Below are 8453 nucleotides of genomic sequence, written 5' to 3'. Positions count from 1 at the left end.
TTGTGAATGCAAAGAGAAACAAAAATAGAAACCATCAAATAGCCAGATGGCTGAGTTTTCTATTTTTAAATATGAGTTCTGTGGAAGTATGTCAATGAGTAGAACTAAGAAAAATGTGGTAACCTTGAGTGTTTCTGTTTTTTAAACAAAACAATACCACACAGGGTATCAAATAGCAAAGAAATTATATAATGAAATGGAAGAAGTGAATGCTTTTAAGCACCTCAAGCCCAGCCTTTAATATTACACCATGATCCAAAGCACTAATCAAACTTTCTTCAAGTTTGAAACTGTGAGTTATTTACAATGACTGTAAAATTTCCAAGAAATACCTAAATTAGTGGGTGAAGTTACCTTTTTTCCCCTCTCTCAAATTTCTACACTCAACTTCTTTTCAAATGTCCTAATATAATCATAACGTAGCCACAAAACGTGACAGAATAAACACATCCGTGGGTCATCAATGAGCCGAACTTTGTGAAACATCTAAGAAAATGTGTTTGGAAAAGGACTACACAGTTTAGAAGAATTTTAGAGTAACTCACGAATCAGCTAACCCAGTCAAAAGATTACTCACTTAAGAATGATATAATTACTTTCAGTTTGTTTAAAGCCAGTGAAAAGTTGACACAGTGATTAAACAAAAATGGGTGAAAAAAATAGAGTTACATTATACGGACTAAATTCAGGCTGTTCCAAGGAGTAGGCCCAAGGCTTATTTGAGGAAAGATTATCTTGACAAATTGGATAAACATTTTCTGCATGACAGGACGCTGATGGAGAGTCTGTTCTGCAAGCACACCTGGTGGTGGTTTGCTTAGTGTTTGACCAAGGTGTTCAGCTTGCCCGAGTTCTCCCAGGGGCTTTGTTTACCGTTTGGCAGGTAGAGGCAGAGCCTGGGTAGGCCTTGGTAACGGTTGTTGGGCTCTGCAGATGTCTTACCCCACCCCAACCCCACCCCCATCTCCCATTTGGGTTAAAACAACTCTTGGCTAGACCAGTCCACAAAAGCCAACACCAGACTTTAACAAACAGTTCATGCTTAAGAAGGCCTGCAGTCTAATGTCCCTGAGGCAAATAAAAATGGCAAATGCAAATAAATGCACCAACACCCCCTCTGCCTTCCTTGGCTTCCTTCCATAGTCAACTGGGATGGAGAGGTCAGGTCCCACACAGGGCATTGCTATGGATGCAAATTTTCCAGCACACAAATCATCTTAGTACCAGGTTGGAGAAAGTGTGAATTCAGTGCTTTTCTACTCAAGGCCAAGCTTACCTGGGCCCAAATAATTGTAGAGATGGGCAGATATGGGCAGTGACCTCTCCTAAGGCTTTTGTGGAGACTCTTGTGTTCTCAAGTTATCTAAATATCTGTGGGCAGGCCCCCAAAAGTGTCTTTGCTATGGCTTGGCATCCTTGAGAAGCAATTACTTGCTGGAGGCAGTAATTTGTGGATGGCTTCCTAAGGTCGGCCATTCAGTACTTTCTAGTGCTACTTTAGCACTCAGAGAAACACTAATTTGCGGAGCAGAACACCCAGAGATGTCACTAGACAGTGTGGGGGCTCCCGCTGCATTCAGGGTCTCCAACAAGAAATGAACAAACAGCCCCATTGTTAGAATGATTTTGCATTTTGCTAGGTCTATTTTATTCAACCAATATTGCTTTGTCAACTAATTTAAGTCAATTTGTGGCTTGTCCAGTGGTTCCGAGCATAAAGACCTTATATTGCCATGTAGGATACAGATACACTGGTTTAAAATGACATTAGAGGCATAGTCTTCGACCCTCTTCTCTTGGAGCACTGAAAGAAGGCAGTCCTCTTTGCCTGCCCAGCGCACCCATGGTTTATGGTCCCAAAAAGTATCTGAAGCATGTGGCAGCTCCATGCTGGATCAATAAACTGACCAGTGCGTTTGCTCCTCATCCATCTACTGGTCCCCACAAGCTGAGAGAATGTCTCCCTCTCATCATCTTCCTAAGGAACAGACTGAAGTAAGCCTTAACAGGAGATGAAGTAAAGAAGATCTGCATGCAGCAGTTTGTTGAGATGCATGGCAAGGCCTGAATTGATGTCACCTACCCTGCTGGTTTGATGGATGTCATCAGCATCAACAAGACCAGAGAGAACTCCTGTCTGAACTACAACACCAAGATCGCTTTGCTGTTCATTGCATTATACCCGGGGACAAGTACCAGTTGTGCAAACTGAGAAAGATCTTTGTCGACACCAAAAGAATCCCGCATCTCGTGACCCATGATGCTCACACCATCCACTACCCTGATCCCTTCATCAAGGTGAACAACACCATTCAGATTGATTTGGAGACTAGCAAACTGACGGATTTCATCAAGTCTGACATTGGTAACCTATGTGTGGTGACCGGAGCTGCTAACCTGGGAAGAATTGGTGTGATCACCGACAGAAAGAGACAGCAGGGTTCTATTGAGGTAGTTCATGTGAAAGATGCCAGTGGCAATGAACTTTGCCACTCAGCTCTCCAACATTTTTGTTATTGGCAAAGACAACAAACCATGGATTGCTCTCCCCCGTGTGAAGGGTATCCGCATCACCATTGCTGAAGAGAGAGAAAAGAGACTGGCAACCATACAGAGCAGTGGGTGAAGTGATCTCTAGGTGACATGACTGGATGAGTCTTCATCTCTAATTAAAGATAATATAGCTTGAAAAAAAATGCCATTTGACGTAGCAGTGGTTTTAATTTGTTAAGTCTATACATCCTTGGGAAGTCATTCCTAGGTACCATGATGTGAAGCACCATGGAACTCCACCCTCTAGCAGAGCTCATTTTGCAATCCTGGAACTAAAGCTTTAGTTTTACAGACTACAAGTCCATGCTCCCCTCCCCAGCATGAATGCTTCTCATGCCTTTTCCCACCCCACTGCTTCATTCCTCTGCCCATGCCCTTAACTGTTTTTTGAGCAAATAAACCAAATAAAGTAAAATCAAATCCTGGTGAATAGCCAGAACAATAAAATTGCTTGATTCAAAGTCATCCGACATTTAATGTGTATGTACTATGTCCCTAGACATATCTTGTATAATCCTCAGCCAGTGAAGTAGGTGTAATATACCTCTACCTTAAAGATGTGGGATCTCAAGTTTAGAAGACACTACATGGCAAGTCCATGTTCATATAGCTAGAATGTCCAAAAGCTAGGAGTGAATTTCAGTGATTTTATGCCTGACTCAGTCCTCGTATTCATTTTATTAGGTTGGTGCAAACATAATTGCATTTTAAGGGTTAAAAAACAATTGCAAAAACCAGTTACATTTGCACCAACCTAATACAAGACTCCAACTCCTGTGTTTTTTAAACATTGCTTGAGTCAAAGCTGATGAGCTTTACTAGTATTTTAGGGCATAACAAAAGAAATTTTTAATGATATATGTTAATTATCTTATAATCTAAACCTGATATTTGAAATAAAATTTAAATTTTTTTTTTTTTTTCTGACAGGGTTTTTTTTTCTTCCTTAATGGTAAACGCTTTTAGTATGATTTGAATCTGAGTTGAAATCTTGGTTCTGATTCTGTGACCATGAATTCATAACTTACCCTCTGGTGGCCTCAGTTTCTGAATCTGTAAAATGGTAATAAAAACATTTACAGGGTTGTTACACTTTATTATAGCATTAGTTTTCTACTATTTCTCCTTAGACATTTTCTGTTTCCTTCAGTAGACAAGGAGCTTCTTTTAAGCATGGATTTCATTGTCATCATGTATGTATTCTCCATTCATTTCACTGAATTATGCATATACTATTTGTTGAATAAATAAATGATTTATGTGACAGCACTTGTCATATGGTAAGATCTCAATAAATGTTCATTTATTTTCCTTTTCTTCTTTCTTATTGAGGACTAACAAGCTACCATAGAAGACAGAAAATTGCTCAAATAATTAATTTTAGGCACTGAGACAAAAATGGAAGAAATACACAATTGTGCTCCTTTCTCATGGAGGCAAAGGATTCTCTCCAGATGACCCATAGCAGTATAGGCAGGTATATGACAGGTTGCATTGCAACATGCTCTTCAGAAGACTAAGTCATATAATGGAAGACTCAACATCCAAATTATCACGGGACTAAGAGAGCACAACAAATTGTCTTGTATATGTTTCAGAAACTATGAAAAAGCAATTGAATGACTGGTCTTGCCATTCCCTAGTCATCACTTTCCTGTATAATTCATCTGGTTGCAGCTTTTCCACCTCTGTTAAGATATCAAAACTCTGCATAGGCACAAAAGAACCAAGGGAAAATGGTTTAACATGAAGGAAGGCAAAATATCCATTCACATTTTATACATGAGTAATATTGGAGGTGTTTTGTTTTGTTTTTAAGGGGAGGGGTGCATCTCACAATGGCCCATGCAGGAACTGAACCAGCAACGTTGGTGCTACCAACACCATGCTCTAATCAATTCAATTGAGCTAACCGGCAGCCCCTTACATAAGCAGTATTGGGATTCATCTCTTTCGCTGAGATTAGTCTGGGTTCCAGAGCAGGTATAATTTCAGAGAACACCAAAGTATTTCCTACAACCTTGAATTGTTCAACTAGAAGGTGCCAAGATGAAATAGACAAATTGGGGAAAGAGTACTAACCTTGAGGGAACAAAATGCCAAAAGACATGGTTATGCCAGGTAGTTGTCATAATATCTTGGGTCAGTAATTTTAGTTGTTAATTTTCATGACTATCTGTTTCATCAACTGGAAAACTAGAGGGGTAAGGGATTTACAGCTTTGGTGCCATAATGTTTTTATGATACAATTTTCCTGCAGCTGAATTCTGCTGGAGAAAAATCACGCAACTGTGTTGACCTGTCATGACTACAAATCAAGAATGCTCTTTTATATCTTGCTAGCCCTTTTGAAATTTTCAACCTCTCCACACTCTCTCTTCCCAGTTTTACTCTCAGCCAAGGAATTTACTTCATCTTTCATCTGGTGCTATGCTGTCCAATATGGTAGGCACAAGCCAAATGTGGCTATCTAAATTTAAATTAGCTCAATCAAAAACTCAGTTCCTCAGTTGTACTAGCCATGTTATAAGGGCAAAGTAGTGACATGTATCCAGTGGCTACCATACTGAACAATACAGATATAGAATATTTCCATCATCTCAGTAATTTCTACTGAATATTTCTGGTCTAGTGTAGAGGAATTCCTTCATTTACTCAGGTCTGACTCCTAGACTGGTTGCAAAATACCCATCTGTCTTCTTTCTTATGTCACTGGAAGAAGGGTCCTGATTATATCAGAGAACCAACCCCTCTACTTGTCCTCAGAATAGTATTTTCTCTCACCAACTCAAGGACCTCACTTTTTGTGTTGTTATTTTTTTCCCTTTATGCTAAATTATTCTCACTGGCAAACACGGATACCTCAAATCTTAAAAAAAAAAAAAAAAAGTAATATTTTCCACTTCTGGGAAGATATAGTAGAAGTATTTTTTCCTACTATTCCTACTGAGTACAATTAAAACTCTGGCTGTTGTGTGCAAAAGAAACATAAAAAGACTCTGAAAAGTGGAGAGAGAAGGCTAGGAGCCTTGGGATCCAAAAGAAAATACAGTGATGAATTCCTTAGGTTTTCTTTTTGCATCACATATCTCAGACTTGGATATGAAGAAGTTGGCAACCCAGAAATGTCAATAGGTGCAGACAAAACCCCACCAACAAAAACCTAGCCAAAGAACGAGGAAAAGGGAAGCTTAGTAAAACAGAAAACTTTTAGACAATAATTACTCAACTCCAGCCAAAAATCACAGAAAAACTATGGCCCCATCTCCACCCAAGTCAGCAAAAGCCAAGTGGGGAGCCTTGAATTCCATTCTTGTGAAACTACAGGGGGGTACCCCAACAACACAAATGGGATAATGTCAGAGAAGGCCAACCAAGCAGGGAGCTGGGATTTTCATCCCCACCAGCTAGTAGCAAGGCCCAACTTCCACCCTGGTTTGTCAGTGGAGACACTTGGGATATATCTGGACTTTCACCTACACCTGCAGTAACAAGGCACTTCTCCCCCTTCCCATCAGCATAGGGTCAGAAAGGGCCTATGGAAGAGCCTAATGAGGATTTTCAGCACTGCCCAGTAATAATAAAGCTACCTCACTGCAGCATCATTGGAGACTATGTGGGATCTGGAATTCGCTGCCCATTAGTAATAAGCAGCATCCTCATCTCAGGTGTCAACAGAGGCTGCATGAATAACCTGGATTTCTACCTTAGCCCGGCAGTAATAAGATGGTGCCCCTTTTTCCCCTGTAAGAGAGGGGTCAGAGAAAGCCAACTAAGACAGAATAATTTAAATAAGATATAAAGTCTTAAAACATAACATGAAAATATCCTGTTTCAAATAAGAAATGAGGCCAAGAACCAGGACTATCTTGAAATGAATGAAAAAAGACATTCAAAGGTTGCCAACAACAACGTGACAAAGATGTCAGGATTATCTGATGACGGTTTTAAAGCAGCTATTGTCAAAATGCTTTATGAGCAACTATAAATATGCTTGGAACAAATTTTAAAAATTAAAAAGACTAAGCAAAGAAATAGATTACCCCCAAAAAAAAAATCTAAAGGGAAATTTGAGAACTTAAAAATACAAAATCAAAATTTAAAGACTCAGAGGATGAGATGAACAGTATAATGGAAGGGCCAGAGGAAAGAATCAGTGAACTGGGAGAAAGAACAATAGAAATTACCCAATATGAACAACAGAGAAAGAAATAAACTTTAAAAAAAAAAAAACACAGACCCTCAGAGACATTTGGGACCATGCCAAAAGATCTAACTCTGGTATCATCAGCATTCCGGGAGAGGAGAAATAAGGCAGTGTTAAAAAAAAGTTCTCAAAGAAATAATGACTAAAAACTTCCCATATTTGGGGGGAAATATACATTCATAGGTTCAAGAAACTGAGCAATCTCCAAACAGAGTAAACCCCAAAAATGCATGCCAAAATATACCATAATTAAACTTCTGAAAACTGAAAAACAAGAATCTTGAAAGCAGCCAGAGATGAGCCATGCCTTACCTACATACAAAAGGAATGAGAATGACGACAGATTTTTCATCAAAAACCATAAAGGCCAAAAAGTGACTCAAAATTGTTCAAGAGCTGAGAAAAAAAAGAATGTTAATGTCGAATCATATACCCAATGAAAATATCCTTCAGGAATGAAGGAGAAATCAAGATATTCTCAGATGAAGAACTACTAAGAGAATTTGTTGTTATAAGATTGACTCAGACCTTTTAAAAAAAGAATAACTAATGAAAGTGAAAGTTCTCTAAACAGAAAGAAAACAAGTTTTCCTCATTTTTTATTTTTTGCACTAAATAGAAAATATATTTATTTAGCCAAGAGTCTTTGTGAGGTCTGGTTTGTCAGAGAATATGTTTTATTTTAAAAACAAATACAAAATTTTACATGAGATAATTATATGAAGAGATGAAGCAAGACTATGAAGTATGATATATAACTAAAACTTATTGAGTTAAGATCTGGAACTCTTTTTTCCTCAGTTACAGTTGACATTCAATATTATTTTATATTAGTTTCAGTTGTATAGCATAGTGATTAGACATTTATATAATTTATGCAGTGATCCCTCCTAATTAGTCTAGTACCCACCTAGCACTATACATAGTTGTTGCAACATTATTGACTATATTCTTTATGCTGTACTTTACATTCCTGCAAGCTTTCCTTCTTTTAAAAGGAAATGTGGAATATCAAAAAGAAAGAATGTGACAAGCAAAAATATGGTTAAAATCATTAGGCTTTCCTTTTCTTCTTGAGTTTTCTATATTATGTTAGCAAGAGCCAGCATTTTGCAAAACTATACAATGAAATACACTTGAAAACACTACAGTTAAATAGAAATTAAATTCCAAAAAGTATTCAAATAACCTACAGGAAGGCAGAAAGAAGAAAACAGAAAACAAAATACAAGATAGCATAATTAAGCCCTATTACATACATATCAATAATTACATTCAATGTAAATGGTTTAAATACACCAATTAAGAGAGTAAATTAAAAAGTGACCCAACTATAAGCTGTCTATAAGAAATTCACTTAACATATAACAATATAAGCAGTAAAGGGATGGAAAAAATATATCATGTAAACATGAATCAAAGGAAAGCAGGATTGGCTTATATTAATAACAGATGAAGTGGACTTCAGAACAAAGAAAATTACCAGAGACAGAAAGGTATATTATATAATGATAAATGCTCAACTGATCAAACAGAGCTAGCATTCCTAAATGTATATAAACCAAAAATCAGAGCTGCAAAATATGTGAAGTAAAACTGATAGAACCAAAAGGTGAAATAGAAAAATTAATGATTATAGTTGGTGTTTGAGTTTAAACATCCCCCCCAACAACTGATAGAACAATAGACGTAA

General features: G+C 37.6%; 1 pseudogene; it reads left to right on the top strand.

Annotated features, from left to right (window-relative positions):
* Nucleotides 1-1843: 1843 nt before the first annotated feature.
* LOC109450246 (small ribosomal subunit protein eS4, X isoform-like) lies at nt 1844-2626 on the top strand (annotated as a pseudogene).
* The last annotated feature ends 5827 nt before the right edge of the window (nt 2627-8453 follow it).

Source organism: Rhinolophus sinicus, chromosome 17 (assembly GCF_057876585.1).
Source record: "Rhinolophus sinicus isolate RSI-liver-muscle chromosome 17, RSI-T2T, whole genome shotgun sequence".
Taxonomy (NCBI): Eukaryota; Metazoa; Chordata; class Mammalia; order Chiroptera; family Rhinolophidae; genus Rhinolophus; species Rhinolophus sinicus.
Note: the sequence above shows the minus strand (reverse complement) of the source record. Positions and strands in the feature narration are given on the sequence as shown.